The sequence below is a fragment of the Glossina fuscipes genome, unplaced genomic scaffold, assembly GCF_014805625.2.
Source record: "Glossina fuscipes isolate IAEA_lab_2018 unplaced genomic scaffold, Yale_Gfus_2 1, whole genome shotgun sequence".
In the NCBI taxonomy this organism is placed as follows: domain Eukaryota; kingdom Metazoa; phylum Arthropoda; class Insecta; order Diptera; family Glossinidae; genus Glossina; species Glossina fuscipes.
Genome location: NW_023998415.1, coordinates 29,618,627 through 29,637,452, shown reverse-complemented (window position 1 = coordinate 29,637,452; position 18,826 = coordinate 29,618,627). Strand labels below are relative to the sequence as shown.

Sequence of the window (18,826 nt, the reverse complement as noted above, 5' to 3'; positions counted from 1 at the left end):
GAAAGAAAATGTAATTATATTTTCTTTTAATTACTTAAAAATAGGCAATGAAAATATTTATATATAAAGCCTGGAAGCAAACAACATTTGCTTTTTATATCGAAATAGAAACAATTTTTGATTTAATATTTCAATCAATGTCGTCCGTAACCGTAGGCGTAATTTGCAGTAAAGATTCATGTATTTGTTATTCATTCCATATTTCCCTTTCAAAGTGAATGAAGGTCGAAATTCATTGAATACGTTTACCATGTATTGTGCGTAGAGAGCGTTTTAGCTCAACAAAAAAAAAAAAAAAAAAAAAAAAAAAATGATAAATCTTTGGGTTTTTTTTTCCTTATTTTGTTTTTTAAACCCACAATAAAAATATAAAGGTCAAGGTTGTACGTTCCCGTAGCACTAAATATATGAAGCTTTCTACCACTTATGCAACAATGAGTTTTTTTCATTTTTTTTTTTTTTTTTATTGTGTCAGTTGTAAGTTGTGCGTGTTTCACAAATTTTTGCTCATTTGACCTTTTTTTTTTCCTTATCATCATATTTGAATGTACTTTGGCTGCCATAGAATACGCTCTTATGCTCTAACGCTTTCTCCCTCGCATTGAAATGTGCAAGCAGTAGATTCTCGTGTATCCTTTGCTTTTACCCTTGAAAGTAAATTTAGGTTTTCTTTTTCCCTTTTTTTTTTTTTTTTGTTTTTTTTTTTTTGCACTTCTGTCATTTTTTAACATTGATTCATTTGGTTAGTTAGTAAAACATATGACGTCGGTTTGGGTCCCTGTTTGCAGCCCGTTTCCCACTGTGCTGTTTACGATGTCTGCGTCTGCTGACAGTCTAAGTGTTAGTCTTTTTTTCTTTTCTATTTCTTCGTCTTCTTCTTTTCCTCTACTTTCTTTTGCTTAACATTTTTTCCATTATATGATATCATCAGTAAGTTGTGTGTGGGTTTCTTTGGTTTCGTTGTGCCGTCGTAGTTTTCTTAGAAATCAATTTGATCCTTTTAAGTTTTCGAGTTGACTTTCAGTTCATCTGAGTTGTTTGACCTTTTTTTTAATGTTTTTCCTTTTTTTTTCTTTTTCCTCCATTTTTTGTGTTTACTGGTTAATATTATTTTTTTCGGCTTTTGGTTTTTTCCATACTTTGGTAGAAGCTCGTTATTTCAACAGGTTGTCGTCATGTCTTGTTTTATTTTCTCTTTTTTTTTTTTGTTTTTTTGTTTTTTTCTAAGCAACTAAATGTTACTTTGCATGTTTTTCAACACTTTTTACTTGGAATTCACTGCTTCGTTTTATTTTTATTTTTCTTTTTTGTCTCTTTTTTTTGGCATTTTTACTCTAAGACTACTACTACTATAACTTGCAAAAGTTCATTGACATTTCGATTTCGGTTTTAAGGAAAAAAAAAAAAAAAGTTTCTTCTCTTTACTAATTACGGAAAGGTCGGAACGCGATTTCCTTTATTTTTGCATAATAAAGAAAAAAAAAAAAAAAAATGTATATATGTATATATCGGTTTCTTTGAAAGAAGTGCATATACTTCGACTTAATATTAGGTGGAGTAAAAAGTGATGCAGCCTTTTGCTCGCGCGAAAGATCTCAGATCATAAGAGTCGCATTCGATGACGTCAATTTGTCATTGCTTCGCGGATATTTCACTTCAATATTGTTCGTAGTGATAGTAGTAGCGGCGGTGCATAATTTTTAACGATTACGACTGCTTTGAATGCTAAATTTGGATTCCGCACGTCAACGATTGGGGTGAACGGAACGGTGCTTGTGAACAGAGTTAGTGCGTTCGTCATGTTTGCTGTCAAACACTAAACGACTCGAAAACGAACTCGGAAATATTAGAGTATCACTTGCCTCGATCTCTACAGAGCAATATCTACGTAAAGCGTATGTCGTTTAGTTGGATTCTTTCTTTCATCTCAAGATAGCCGAAGTTAACCATAAGTACACTTAATTGCTTCGTTTTCTTTACGGATGCATAAATATTGTTTAAAATCTTATCTGCACTTCTTCAGAATTCAAGCACAAGAAGTTCATCCAAACAAATATTATAATCTGTGAGCGTATCGCATAGCAGCTTTGATCGATATCGGTTTATCAAAAAAAAAAAAAAAAAAAAAGGTAACAAGTTCCATTTCATGAGAACAGAAACTCAGATATTCAACTATTTGCTTATTTTATGGTAAAATTTCAATGATAGTAACTCGTGCAGAAAACCCAAGCTTTGCAAAGTCTTGTATGTCAACCCAAATCATTTCCGTAATTGTGCAACCAGCGCTAATTGCATGCGCATCGAAAGTCTCTTGTTTGCACACAACAGGTGGCATCCTCGCTACCTTTCATGTTTTCACTTGGGAAATTTAGCGGAACATAGTTGCGACATATATCACCAAAAAAGAAAAAAAAAGCATTTCGAGGCTCTTTGAAGCTTTTCGGTAATTTTTATCTGTCCATTTGCCTTATATATCCTTTTAATTATTTATCATCATTATTATCTATTCGCTTTTCCTGGTTTGTAATGCTTTCTCTTCCTCTTCTTCTTCTTCTTCTTCTTCTTGTACCGTATTCCTGTCTGCCTTTCTGTTCACTGTGCTATCTATTTGTCTGTTCGCTCATTTTGTCCGTTGCCTTGTCTAGCATACTCTAAGCGCGTTATATATTGAATTCCAGAAGTTTCACCTGACATTGAAAATTTCTATGGTATGTGACTGTTCCGTTTTACGTCAACCTTACGCATGCAATTCTTATTTTGATAATCCGGAACGCCGTCAAATAAATTTGAAACCGTCTCGCTATCGTAACTTCGGGAATTGCAAAAGTTATCAACATTAAACGAAGCTAATTAATGAATTAGAATCTCTGCGCTTGGCGTGATTCTAATTCGAAACTGTACCCATCTCGCTTACATATATAAAAAAACATTTTTCCCATTAAATCAAAAATGATATGTCATTCATTGATAGCTTTCTATACCGTTTCGGTTATCCTTACAGGTAACGTAACGCGTTATTAATTCAAATCAAATCCTTTAAAATCCTCCTGCTTAGTGGTATGCAACTAAAGTTTCCCTTAATGCAAAATTCCGTTTAGTTATAATATTTTTCATTTTTTTTTAAAGAAAATTATTTTTCAAATTCTTGATTTCCTTTTTTTTTCTTTAATTTGCGATTTATAAACGCAAATTCATTAAATTACGCTCGCAGTTCATTTTATTCTTTTAAACATCTATCAAGATTAATATAAAATGTGTATCCGTATCCTTTCTCTCCTCCACCGCTCAATAAGCTCTTTTATATATATATGTATACGCGTATGCATACACGTACCCGTACCGAGATTAAGTATCGTACGTAACACGCATACAAGCATAAACGCACATTTTAAACAAAAGCAATAAATTTAAAATTCAATTTAAAACGAACATAAATTTACAACAATAAAAATTGAAAGAAAAGAAAAAGCAAAAACAAAAGCAAAAAACAAAGACAAGCAGGAAAAACACGTCGAAGCATGTCATTTGAAACCATTTACCAGACTTTTTTTTCTTCTTTCCAAACAAATACATATAAATATTGTATGTATGTAACATCGGTTGCCCTTACATAAATGCGTATACATTTATGTTATAATTCTGTATGCGACAGTGTGTGCGTGTGTGTGTGTGTCTGTGATGAATAATGCTTTATTTTTCGAAATATTTGTGAAAAATATTCGATTGACTCTCTTTCTCTCTCTCTCTCCCTCTCTCTCTCTCTCTCTCCCTCTCTCTCTCTCTCTCTCTCTCTCTCTCTCTCTGTCTCTCTCTCTCTCTCTCTTTCTGTCTCTCTCTAAGCAAATATTGAAAATTAAAAAAAATAAGAAAATATAATAACTAAATAAATAAATAATCAATTGCAATTTCACCACGAGCACAACTTTATAAGGGATATGATGATCGCAACAGATCTTTCGAAATTTCGAAAATTAGGCGTATGCGTGTCGTCCCAGCGGTCAGTTCTGTTTTTACGATGTTCAGCACTGCATGCTTTCTTACTCGTTCTCTTTCTATCTCTCTCTCTCTCTCTCTCTCTCTCTCTCTCGTATTTTCTTTCCCTTGGTCTGCCACTCCAATAAGTTCTCTACTCCCTTTTTTCATACGTGGGGAAGACTCCCATTAAATTCACCAGTGTTCATATAACACATATCTGCTGGATAGTCGTTTTTTAGAGTTTTCGAGTTCTTCAAAATTCATGCGAACAGTTTAGTTATAGACCATGTCTGAAATTTGACAAATGGATTGGCGCACAATTACCCCAGCAACAGATAAAAGGTTTAGCAGACATCAATCAATAAAAATTGAAGTTTTGCTTAAAATTTCCATTAACATCTTACAAACAATCGCAGACATACAGATCTCAAGTACTTGTCAATGTCATGGAACAAACAAATGCTTACCCATACGAAAATTGTGTAGATTAGTCGGATGCTACAGTAATAACTAACAGAAAAGACTATACAATCTTTTATATATGCCTCAGGTAGTGTATTTGAAAATTTCTTTGTTGATCTCAAAAGTGAGTTGAACGGCGGGTGAAAGGCGGTTCAAATATTGCTATTAGTAGCATTTGGTATAAAACTAATAGTAGATCGTATCCTTCTGGTTCCACCAAACATCAATCATCGTCTTCTTGTCAAAGCAATTCGGTCTTGCGCTCGATAGAAATGGTACGCTTGGATGTCTCTATGAATTTTAGTGCTTGAAATCTCATCCCCACTAATGATACCAAGCAAAAAAGCCATTTTTTTCTATCGTTCGAAGGAAAGCACAGAAAGAATTTGCTTATCGTTGCCATAATATATGAAAAATTATGCTTTATTGACATGTAAAGGCACACTTCTCGCGAGAGCCCTTATATTGCAAGGAGTTCGACAAGAGGGTCATGTGGTTCAAATGGACTGCGGTAAGTTCGCACTTTAAAATACTAAAAATTACACCTAGCTGTCATATAGTGGCTCATATTCGACAAAACGTATGCATGGAAGGCAGTTCAAAAGTATTTCCGGGCCATTCAAATCTTCTATATATATATATGTATATACAGCATGCCAGAATGCTATTTTACATCCACTTTTGTGAGAGGGAATGTTGAAAATGGCAAATATTTTTCACATAACGACTTTTACGACAAATGTCGCTATCTACGAACGTAAAAATCGAAGCCGATCGTAAGGTTTTTACTCATTCGCGGTCCAAAGAATATCAGTGTATAATATTTCATCGAAATGTCTTGTAAACCGTGAGTTATGGGTTGAATGGAAAAATAGATGGGCAGGCATGCGATGGAGACAAAGACTGAAATCGATTTAGAAAATAATTCTGAAAAAGGTATTGAATCAAGTCAGTATATTGCGTGTAACCTAACTCAGTCCAACGTAGCATACCTTCACCTTAACAAGGGACTTAAAAGCATAAAAATAGTTATAGTCACTACACTCCTTGACTGATATTTTGATAAAGACAAATTTTCATCACTTTTTTTCTTTAGTATAATAATCATGGATAAGGATAATGTTGGAAATTCATTAGAGTAAAATAGTTGTTTAGTCATCATGTTTTGCAAAATTGCAAAATTATTTCAATAAAATTAAGCATCACTTACGATGCCTTACTTGAATGAATTAATTGAAATTCTTATCGCTAACTATTAGTTTGATGCCGAGACTTCAAGAAAATTTAGGCGTAAGAAAGGACTCAAGTCATCGATTGCCTCAGTCTCAAAAAAATTGAAAGCTTCGCTTACTTTTTTCCGAACTTTGCGGCGAACATATAACGAGAAATCATGCAGCAGACGATTATAATCGAAATCTATTCTTAATCTTAGGATCTCGCGAATCTAGCGAAAAACAGTCGCGAATAAATTCCCCAATCAAAATTTTAAAAGAAATCTTTTTCGGATGTTTAGTTACACTTTTGCCTACGACTCCATTTATACATATATATATATATATATATATATCGTTATGAGGTTTATAAATTTTTATTTTTCCTTTTTCTCACCGTATTTTGCGAAAGATGAAGATCAGTCGTATAAAGGTAACAATATTCAAATCATATCGCACTGTATAGTAAATCGAAGTAACTTTTTAAAGGAATAACCAAAAACAACAAATTCAGTGAAATAAGTCAACGTTAAAACACTTTAATTAAATTGGATTACAAATGTCTTTAGCTAAAATGCTTATACGTTCTTGAGTATTGGTTGTAAGTGGCTAAGCGAAATTGAAAAAGGATTCGAAGAGTGAAAAACAAAAAGCTTATGGAAAAGAACAAAACTGCTGAGTGCGTAAGCAAGAGTCAAGTTAAAAGCAAATGTTCATAAAAATACAATGAGTTTCTGTTATATGGTAAAGTGAAACTGTCGCCCATAAATCAGTTGTGTGGCCCTTAAATGCAAAGATGAATACATTTTGCATATACTCGGTAATATGCCGAAGCATATCCCATAGGCAACGCTTTTAACGAAGAATTTAAAGCGATTTTCTAGGCTTAATTAATAACATTAACTTTGTGTATAGATACGTACACAAATATAGAATATGGTGAAGATTAAAATTTTCCAAAAGCAAATAAAAAAAAAAAAAAAAAAAAAAATTAATTGCATTAAGAATTTTCTTTAATGTATAAGTTTACATTTTCAGTTATATATATATATATATATATCAACGTACATTCATCGTATATACACATATACATAATCTCATATGTAAGAAAAAATACATGAACACATACAGTTAAAAATATATACATATATATTTACATATGCACATGTATACACTTACATATGTATGCATGTGTGCAAAGTAACGTTTAAAGTTTACTTGAAAACATTGATCGAATACGAAATCAAAGAAGTTTTCATATTCTACACGCATGTGAAAAGTTCCGTTCGAGCACTTGACAAAGACATATAAAATTAAATTTAATTTTATTTGCAAAAGTTTAATCGAACTGTCTTTATACGTTTTTCTTCGCATTATCTTAATTAATATTACTTTAGATAATGAAGTGTTCGGTATAAAAAATTCGTCTTTTACCGAACTTCGTTTTTCTTTTTTGTTGGTGTTGTTGCTTCTTTTCCATTTTATTTTCAGCTTTTTGTTTTATTTTACATATACACATATAATCATCCCCCATTTGGGTGATATATATATATATATATATATATACACATATACGTAGAATACAGGGTTTATTTGTTGATGTATGTCTGTATGTGTGTGTGTGTGTGTGTGTGTGTTGGCAAATGAATGTTGGTATGAATGTATATCTTCATAGAGCTGGATTTCGACGTAGTCGCTTGAATTTTTCGTTAATTTAAAATATACGGTGGTGTGGTCGTTGAGGGAGGATTCGTAAGTTATTTTATTCCACATTTTTTTTTTTTGTTTTCTTTTTCGAAAAGCTTTTAATGGCTCCCCAAAGTTCAATGTCTTTTTAAAGAACATTAACTTAAAGCAAAAACAAATAAAACTTAAAAAAAAAAATAAATAAATAAATAAATAAAAAAGTTAATGAATTAAAAAAATATAAAAAAATAAAAAGCGTTAAATAGCAAAAGCTTTTAGACATAGATAGATCACGTGTACTTTTACTGATATCTATCTATTTTACTTATTTAGATTTTAATTTTAACGCCCAAAATGCATTAATTTAAATGAACTCCTAAACTCCGCTCATTCCGATCAAACGTAATAGTCGGTGCTTTATTAAATTTTCTTTGCAGCATTTTACGAAATTTAAGTTTGTTCGCAATTTCTTAACACAGGATTGAAAGCAGACTTGGCGGAAACGGAAGTGAAAACTTTCCTTTTACGTTCCATTACAAAATATTACTGCATGTCTCGTATGTCATGTCGCTTTTTTTTTTTTACTTTTCGATGCTCCTCTCTCTCTCTCTCTCTCCACCATTCAGCTAAGCTAGGCATATATGTATATATATATGTGTGTGTGTGTGTGTGTGTGTCTATGTTTGTATTCTCTTTCTAACTTATGATAGCACTTTATATACTTGTATGTGTATATGTGTGTTTGTATACGGGTATGGCATATTTTCAACCCTTTTTAGTGTCATATCTCAACACATATCCAAGCACATTCAATGCAAACATGTGCAAATGAATATACATTCATATATGCCGACATACTTATATGTAAAAATGTAGCTCAGACAAACATACATTTATTGTTGTTATGACGTGTATGTCAACTACAAGCAATTATTTATGAATAATATCGTCTGTGCAAAATTAAAGGCCCACCTGTCTTGCGTATTCTGGAGATTGGGACCCCCAAAGAAATTTGAAACCCCACAGCTATCTTTTCTCATATATATATATATATGAGTATATCTTTCGAAAATACGCATTAATCGGATTAGAAGTTTTTCGTTGAAAAATAATTTAAAAAGTTTTCCTTTTAATCCTAAAAATTGGTTTTCGTTGTAAAGACTTTTTATCTGATAATTATTTTAGAGTTGGGAAGAATTTCTTAATTGTATTCGTGTCATTATGAGAAATGAAGAAACTTTGTATGTATACGGAAGAGATTTGCTTTCTCTAGAGTTTTTCATAAGTCCGTTCGTTGTTCCAATTTTCCGAGAATTTTCGCCTGATATCGCAAACATTCCGATGTCATCCGTTGCGAACAAAAGGCACGACGATGCCTTATCGATTACATGAACTCATAGAATAGTCTTGATAAGCAGATAAAGCGGGCTATACAAAGATTCCTGTAATCAAGTTTTCCAAACGTCCTCCAGATTCCCCCAAAAGTGTGTATTGGACATCTTTTGTGACTGGATATCTTTCCACCCATGCCTTTCTCTTTTTCAGCCTTACTTTTTTTAAAGGCACTAAAGTTTACTCATTTCTATCCTGATCACAAAGGAATCGAATTATATTAAATTGTTACTTCGGGTACTATCTCTCAGAATTGCATATCCGAGACTCTGTAGCTAGCTACTCTTGGCCAACGTACTATACATAACTTTTAACCTAAACGTAACATTAAACCCGACCTATTACTGCATCGACAAATCTATCGGTTTATCGTCGTCAATTCTTACAAGCTTTCATTCACAAGATTGGTGATAGAAAGGTAAATTCCTAGATATATTGTATTTTGCTCAATTGACATTCATATGTCTCCACAATTACGTCTACAGTAATACGAAAACTAAAACCTTATAATCGATAGCAGATATTAATTAATTGATCCGAACAATGTAAACATATTAAAATCATATAAACATTCTCTTAGAAATTGGGTGCAATCATTTCCCAACGAGGCTCGGTATAAGTCAGAAAGTGCAACCTACATAGAACCATAGAAAACGTTTAGCCAAGGTCATCTAAGACATGATATCAGTGGAACATTTCTATTCATCGGCATAACACAAAATTGTGCAACTTTTATGCATTGATTTGAGGTAATGGGAATCGAAGCTTCCTTTTCAAGGCGAATATAACGATCGTACTTATCCTTCGCTAACTGGAATCCGTCATTTGTTGTGAAATTTTTAAACACATATCTGGTTCTTGAAGCATCGAGAGCTCTCACAAACATTTATTGGCCCAAGGAGATCACAGCGTGGGTGGCGTAGAGAAGAGCCCAAAGCATTACATCAGCCTGTCCGGTAAAAAAGTCTCGAACGTCGTGCTCTTTGTAAGATTTTTTAAATCGTGCATCTCTTTCGTATAATCGTCTGTGGGATAAGGAGTGCAACGCGCCATACTGCCGAACTAACTAATTTTTCAATGACATCGTTTACAACCGATCTTCCCGATAAAAGTCAGCCTCGGCTACAATTGCAAATACAAGCAGAAAGGGGCTTTGCATCCTTTGAAAGTAATGCGTGTACCGTGTTACAGAAAAAATCCCCTTAGCTTCGCATGAAATGAACTCAATTCCTATTGAGTTGCTAACGTTCTCCGATTTCATGCAGAGTTCAATTGAAATCTTTTCTAGCGATACAGTTATATGCCAGAGCGACGACAATGCCGTACATAACGCTTTTAAAGAACTTTCTTCTTTCAATCATGTAATGCTAAAGATGCTATTCTTAATGTATGTGCAACGCACTATTTTAAGAGAGACTATGTGTAATCTGCATGGCATAAAACCCATCAAGTTTCTTGAAATGGTCACATCAACCTTCTCCCATTCAGACAGTATTTCAAGTTTAGATTCCTTAAGCGGGGAATACCGCTTAGACATTGAGAATATCTTGATGAAAAGTATTCCCCAGAGATTTTCAATTTGGTTTAGATCAGGAGTCATAAGTGATCGTCCCAGCAAACGTAATTTGCTTGGTTGAAAAAAAAATCTTTTGTAATCCGTTCAACATGAATGGAAGCGTTGTCTTGTCAGAACGTCTACTTATTACTATAGAATTCTCCAGCGACCGCCATCGTCATGCTTGTAATACGTTAATCGACGATGTAGTACATCGATCCAATATTCAACTTTTTCTCAACAGCAAGTATAATATTTCCGAACTCTTCCTCCCAAACTTTATGTTTGCCGGCAAAAGCAATAAAGGAATTTTTATGACACTGGTTTAAGCGTATTTTCGCAATTTTGTGTTCATACCTAAGGCCTATTCTGACACACGCCGTCTCGTTACATTTAGACCTAATTCTGCCTTGTATTATTATTGACTACTAAATGGCGTATACCCTGCTTCCATCTCTAATCTACACTTGGGATGCGACCGCTGCGCTTAATGAGACCATAATTGTCAGGATCTTTTAAATAGTTTGAGACCGTAATGCACAGCAAGTCGCATTCATTCAATTTTCCAACATTCCTTCTCCGAAAGTTCACTTCAACCAGCAACAAAACGGAAATGAACACATTTATATATATATAATAATATACATATATTGACAATGCCTTTCCTATTTAGCTAGCGAATGATGATAATTGCCCATATAATTATTTTCTATTGAATGACAAACTTACTTCGATAATCTCAGGTAATAGGACCACAGATGCAGATGAATGCAGAAAGAAGTACTTCATAAAGGCAGATTCTAGATCCATTAAAATTGTTTACCGTTAATTTTTTGTACGAAATAAATAAAACTATATTTGCGCATAGAATTATTTTTCAGATCGTATGAATGTAAAACGCAATAAGCGCATGCGCGAATTGCATTTTAGTTATATTAGATTCATAGCGTATAGTACTTAACGCGATCAACGCATATCAAATTGCACATGCAGTAGGCACTTACTTATCAATCATTTTTATGTTCGGGAATTAATATTTTATAAAGGAAAAAACAAAAAAAAAAAAGAGGAAGAGGAAGAAAAAACCAAAGTAAATGTGTTTTAATGAAGTTGGCTTGAAATCGAAAGAGATATTTCTCTTGCTTCCTTAGCCATCTCTGGTTGTAATCAAAAGGTATGGATGAGTTGTTTACATCTACTCTATCGCGTATAATATATATATATATATATATATATATATACATATATATATATGTTTATGGGTGTGTGTATGCGGGTAAATTTTAAACCTATTATAATATATAAAATTAACACAAAAAGATTAAGTTTTTGGTATTATAAATAAACCTTTTTCAAAGTACATGTACGTATATGTACATGTATGCATGCATGCATGCATGCATGCATGATTAAAAACAGCAAGAGCAGTAACAACAGCAACAACAAATTGCTCATTGATGGAAAAACTCATTTCACAGTATAAACACGAAAAATTTTAAATGACTTAAAATTCAAATAATGTTTTTAATAAGAAAATTTAAAATTAATTGCCTCACACATAAACATATATATATATATATATATATATATAAAACGCACACACAAAAGCAAAGTTATTGTTACAATCATCTACATATGCAAACGCATACATATACGCACATATATATATATATATACTGACATGGCCATATAGAATCAGTAAAAACAGGGTAAGATGAATTTTAAACTTAACTTAAGTTGAAAAACTACATTTTCCAACTTACAGCTCAGCACATAAAAAAATAAAGAATAATATCATAATAATGATATTTGCTTTACGGTGTATACCCGATACAACTGAATGTATGCAAAACTATGTCAATTTTTCAAAATCGGAAGAATTCGATTAATCTTAGTTAATATTTCAGTTCAGAATTTGTTCCAAGTTCTCTGCGCCATTCCGTTTGCAATTTCGAAAATGCGACCAATTTTTAAAACTTATTTCTACGAACAAGCGAATAGACGATTGGACGGACGGATTGATAAACAAAGAAAATGATAAAAGAAACCCTAAAAAAAACAAACATTGGCTAATAAACATAATGAGACACATGTAAACGCATCGTGTGTGTCCCCCCTTCTGAAGCCGAGCCAGATGATACTTGTTCGGTGTTTATTTTTTAAATAATCCAAGTGCAAGTATGACAAGACGTGTCACAAAGTCAAATCATTTTTTATGGGACAAATTAATTGAACTCAGTCTAAAAGAACTAATAACTCTGCAGGGTATTCTTTTTTCTTCATTCTTCTTTTGATGGGCACTAAAATACGGAATATGGGAAATTTTATCACTGGAAAAAGAGTCTTCTTTTGATTATCAATTAGATCGGATTCTAGATTTCGTAAGGTGAAGTGAACAAAAAAAGTGCGTCAAAAAAAACTTTCCTTTAATATCCCAATTCACGTTACTCCGAGCTTACAAAATTTGCCGACAAAATTTACGCAAAAAAATTTGAAGACCCATACCCATATATATCCCAGCCGGGAATTTGACTGAAATCGATGTCAGATTCGGATGACATTAATCGATTGATAATTGAATTAACATACATGTCCGTATATTCGAATGTTAGAGAATTAACGGTATCACCCTGTAGAGAATGACTGGAAAACTTTTTACAAACAAAGAAGAACTTGTATGTAAGCACGTAATATATTGCTCAATAATTTCCGGGACTGATATCGTATAGATGTCATCCCAAAACAACAAAAAAAAAAAACGCTATTACAGGCTGCCATCTCGAATATTTGCTTATGAGTAACAGTGGATTTAGTGTCATGACGTTTTAAAGAATTGGGAAAATCCGGATTTTGTGCGTTGATTAAACGCCGCTTTATGAAATCACGAAACAACGTCCGAGCTCAGCATTCAGCGTCGAAAACAACATCGTATCTGTTGTTTGCTTTGTTGTTTAACGAAGTCGTACAGTCGCCGATAAAATCGATCGTAAAGGACGCCAAAAATAGTTTGCCGGAGTTCGATGACATCCTAAAAATATCGAAAAGCATAATGAGATAAGTGAGGCACGTTCCAGGTTGATGATTACGGTGCTATTCATCATTTAACATATTCTCCAGATCTGACCTCCAGCGGCTATTATTTGTTTGCAAACCTCGAAAGGGTGGCCCATGCGCAAAAATGTGCTTCAAATGATTAGGTCGTTGTGGTAAACTGAAGCGTATTTTGAGGATTTCGATAAATTATTCTGTTGAAAAGATTTCGAAACAATTGGGAAGCATTAGTTGGACTGATTGTAGCACTCTTAAAGAAGATTATGTCGATGAATAGAATCGCATCTTGCAAAAAATTTATATATATATATGTTTTTTTCTTAGTTATTTCTTAGTCCTAGAAATTATTGATCGATGCATGATATGTGTGTATATGTGTGCAGTGTAAGTAATGTATGTATAAATATAGAGAGATGAAAATATATATATGAATATACAATGTACACACATACACATACACACACGCACACATACGAAGCATAATGGTTGAATGTGTGGGTTTTAATGGCATAATGTATATATAATATACATAAGAATATTTACACATGTATATTTGTGACTGTGACAGTGGCTGAGTCTGTTATATGTATAATTGTGAATGTATGCGTGTGCGACTTGTGCAAAATGCATGAATATGGCCAGTCAAGTAAATGTAGAAAATTAAATTTAATAATTCATAACAAACTTATAAAGCTCAACTCATCCCATCATATATTATTTTCATTATTTTCCATAGTTTATAGCTATACAAGCATCCACACACACACAAATCTATATATATATATATATATATATATATATATATATATATATATATATATATATATATATACAATATCGATATGTGCATTTACTTATATACAAGCATGCATGCAGGCATACATAGTTGATATGTTTCATAGAGAAAAAAATAAACGTGAGAATTACAAGCGAACAACATCAACGAGTTTTCCATATACGACGAAAACATAATCACAAAATACATATACATCTATCTATATTATTATGTATGCTTTCGTATCTATAAATTTGGCGAGGACAACGTTAGTATTAAACGGGCGCATAAAAAATGATCGATTTTAATAGTAACTATTGTCGCAGAGAGTTTAACAGAGAGCCGGATATAGAATATAGAGAGAAAGCGAGAGAGAGAGAGAGAGAGAGAGAGCGTCTCATTTGACTTTTCATTTAATAAAAAGGAAACTATTTTTTTCCTTTTTTTGTTTTTTTTTGTCTTCGCTTTTTCGTAGTGATGTTTACGCTGTTATGCGTAGACATGAGGCTCTGCGCTACTGAAATTTTATAATCAAAGAACTTCAATTAAGTTTTATTGGTTATTGTTAATGGTTTGTCATCATCGGGGACGTTTACGTCACCATCATCTTCCATTGTAATCATCTTTCGTTTTTAATTACAAAGAAACCACAAGAATTATATAAAAGCTTTTGTATTTATTATTAATATTCAATTAAATCAAAAAAAAAAAAAACAACAACAATAATAATAACAACAACAAACAGCAATAGCAATAATAATTTTATAGAGACTCTAAAATAAAACGAAATATTATAAAATAGCAACGATACCCAAAACCATCCATGCTATCAGCAAAATATGTTTATATGCGTACTTCTACATACATATATATTTACAAATAAACGTATGTATATTCGAAACATATATGTACGCATATGTTATAAGCAAAATTGTTTATGTTATTGTTATGCGTGGCAGACAAAAAGGATATGCGCATAAATTTCGCATAGGTTTGCAATAAATATTTTGTTTGTTTGTTTGTTTGTTTGTTTGTTTGTTTTAAATGCTTATAATATTAAACATACAAGTTGTATATATGTATATGTATATTAGTAAGTATGCAGTCTTTCTGTCGTTAGCATCCATGAATCTGGCCAATAATGATGGCGAGCTGGTTGATGATGGTAATAATAATGAAAATGACGATGATAGGATGATGATGATGATGATGATAGTGACGATGATAATTATGACGATGCTGATGCTGATTCTGTACATGCTACATATTGTTGCGGTTTATGCATTGTATTCTTGTTGTTTGTTGTGGTCTTTACAAACAAACCTCAGCTCCCTTTTATATTATTAATAACTATATGTGTATGTGTTAGTGATTACATTCGTCTATATGTACACATTAACATAATATATTTTTCTTTTCTTTTTATTAAACAAAGTGTGCACACATCTATACACCTATATATATATATAAGCGAACTAAAAGGAAAAAATTGAAATATTTTTTTTAAACAAGCATACACAACATCCAGAAAAGGTAAATAGGAAAATTATATTCATCATCAAGCTTATGGGCGTGTCAGTTACTCCTTTATATCGATCTTTTAAATGGTCCGAAACGAAATATTTCTGTATATAATATTCAAGAACATGCCTCTATTTTGTTTCAATATCTCCCATAGCTAAGTCACTGTTTTTTCTCTACTGTGACCCTAACCCTGTTTGTTATTGGGAAATTACGTCTCTCTCTCTCTCTCTCTCTCTCTCTCTCTCTCTCTCTCTATCTATCTATCTATCTATCTATCTATCTATCTCTCTCTGTCTCTTGTGGTCGTGATAATATCTCTTATGGTCTTATAAGCTCTTGCTTATTCCCTGATAGATAGACAGAACTTACGGCGACGACTAATTCAACTGAAATACTTATGATAATCGAGAATAACAACATTTTATGGGATCTCTGATTATCGGTTTCGATTCTTGTAAATGGTTGATGAATTTCAATATATATCAACGATTATTAATTATGTGTAAAAGAAAATATCTTAGTGTACTTAACTAAATTATCCACCAAATGCCTTATACCAAAATATCGAAAAGCTAATGAACAGAATTGATTGCAGTAACTAACTCAACGAATAATTGAATCTATGCAGAATGTTTTTTTGTTGTTGTTGTTTTTTTTTTTTTACTGTTTATACTTAAATAGAATAACGATTAGCAGAAAACACGCAGAACGTTTTCTATATGAAAGCAATAAAAACTGTTGAGGGCAAGTAGTGATTTCTTTAAAGCAATTTAGTTATGAGGCCTTGCTACGATTTATTTCTTTGTTTTAAAGAAATCATCTCATAACTGAGGTTGTGAAATACGCGGACACAGTGGTATAAATATTTTTTAATCCATTCCACTGCAGTTTTCGCACATTTCTAACAAATTCTATTTACAGCAGTATGTTCATGGGGAACTTACACGAGTCTTCAAGGGAAAAAACAAAAGGGAAAACACACATATGTTTAATGTGCTGTCGTACGAGCAATCCGTAATGCAATTTGAAAGATCTATTGCACCCGCTCGTGCCACTTTAGGCCCTCTAGGATGCTACGATTCTTCGAAGCTCCAGCACCTTTTTTGGTTCGGAATACTATATACAGTGTCCGGCGTTATGACCTGTCCGCCATAACCGTGGTGTCTAACAAGTCTTTGTTAAATGTATTTCTAAAAAATTTAAGAAATAATATTAGTTCTGCCTTTTTTTTTTTTCTTTTCATTAAGAACTCAAGCCTTGAACCACATCAGATCTCCAAGCAAACACAAATTAATTTTAAATATCTGGAAAGCTTTAGAACCTCTTACGCTCTATAATTGCATAGAACCGTATGCATTTAAACTCGCGCTTGAAAGATGCGAACATTTGTAGCCTCTGTGCCATATTTCTTTTTAACGTTTTATTTGCGGCGAGCGTTAAAAACAGAAATGCAAAAAAAAAAAAAAAAAAAAAAAAAATGATAATAATGATAATGATAAGCGAAAAAGCCTTGAAATAATATTAAAAAAAAAAACAAAATTAAATGAAATTTGAAAAATTTTTTTTATGTTAATGTCAACTCGATATTTGGTAGTTCTATTAATGCCAGAGTTGCATTTCAATTTTATGAGTTTTTATTTATTAAATTTATGGAGCATGTTGCGGGTTACGGGTGCGCATATAAGATTCGTCGCAAGGTGAATATTTTTTTGTTTACCGGTTAATATGTGTACACAATATTTATAGTTTATCATGTTTATGTTTTGCTAAGTATGCGTGCGTTTATGCAATGCATGTATGTATGTGTAACGTATATGATGAAAAAATTCTGCGTGCCTTTAAGACTTTATCGTCTCTTTCTTGTTTTGTTTCGTTTTTCGTTTTTTTTTTTTTTTGTTTTTGTTTTTGCTGAGCGCTTATAGCTTAACAACCATAATAACATCGGTAACGAAAATGCATCATCACCACGAAACATTTAAGAAATTTATGATCGATCGGCTTAAATCGAATTTTGTATACCTCTCTCGCTAACTATTACTTCGTATAAATGCGAACAAACGATGAAAAATAACTTAATACAAAAATTGGGCAAAAGCAAAAGAACTGGGAAACTGGTGAGTGTTAAGCGATTTGAGAGGTTAATGTTCGTTAGTTAGTTCCATAAGTCAATGTTATATAATGAAATATATATTAATAGAATCCATGAATACATAAGTGTTTTGGTAATAAATTTTTGTCTTCTGAGGAATGTTGGATTCCTTCTTAGAATGTCCATTAATTTGGCAAAATTCATTTGTTTATGTAAAAATTGTAATGTTGTTAATCTCATTAGACGAATACGTAGATGACAACGATCGAACCAATTATCAATTCAAAACCGATAAAAATTGTTTATATATATATAAATATATATATATATATATATATTTTTTTTTTGTTTGTTTACTTTCAATTAAAAATATTAATGCATTGACAAAATTTAATATAACTTTGTTCGATGAATGGTTACGGACAAGGGTACGGACATGCGTTCGCTCGTATATCGATGTTCATATTCATGCATGGATACATATAAGTATGAGTGCGTATGAATGCATTCAGTTAGTCAGCCAATAATAGCTTATAGTACAAGAACATCAAAAACAATAGCAACAACAACGTTGAACTTTAATTGCATAATTATGTGCAGTTCGCAATTTATCATTTTACGTTATTATTTATGGATTTTAACTTTATCCTGTCGTTATTTTTGCTAGTGTTGTTGTTATTATTGCTAGTATTATTATTATTATTATTATTATTATTATTATTAATATTACGATTATTGCTAGTTCTTTACTAAGCACACGTACGGGCACACATAGTTGTTATTGGTTTTGAAGTCTTCAATTGTATTACTTTTGTTTTTATTCTTCCTTTGCCCTTTCTCTCCCCTTCCCAGAGTTACTTTACTTCAATTTTGCTTTTGCTTTGTTTTTTTTCTGCATACGCAATCGCATTCTTGTCCTTTTCATTGACCTGGCTCCGTATACGTGAACTGAGGCTATTATAAAAATTTATTAAGCTTAAAAAATAAAATTAGTGGCTTGTAAGCAAAACATATTGGCAGTGACGTTTAGATCTTTGTGATCGACTCAAGCTATGTTTTAGCCATTATTTTATACCAAGGGATCATAGCTTAGACGAGGAGTATAT

General features: G+C 32.2%; 1 protein-coding gene and 1 long non-coding RNA gene across 5 annotated transcripts in view; one reads left to right on the top strand and one right to left on the bottom strand.

Moving 5' to 3' along the window:
• The window catches only part of LOC119645285 (DNA N6-methyl adenine demethylase), a 201,031-nt gene that overhangs the window by 52,483 nt on the left and 129,722 nt on the right, over window positions 1-18,826 (top strand). The gene's annotated exons all lie outside the window — the stretch shown is intronic.
• Window positions 1-18,826, bottom strand: part of LOC119645286 — a 29,132-nt gene that overhangs the window by 4,705 nt on the left and 5,601 nt on the right. The gene's annotated exons all lie outside the window — the stretch shown is intronic.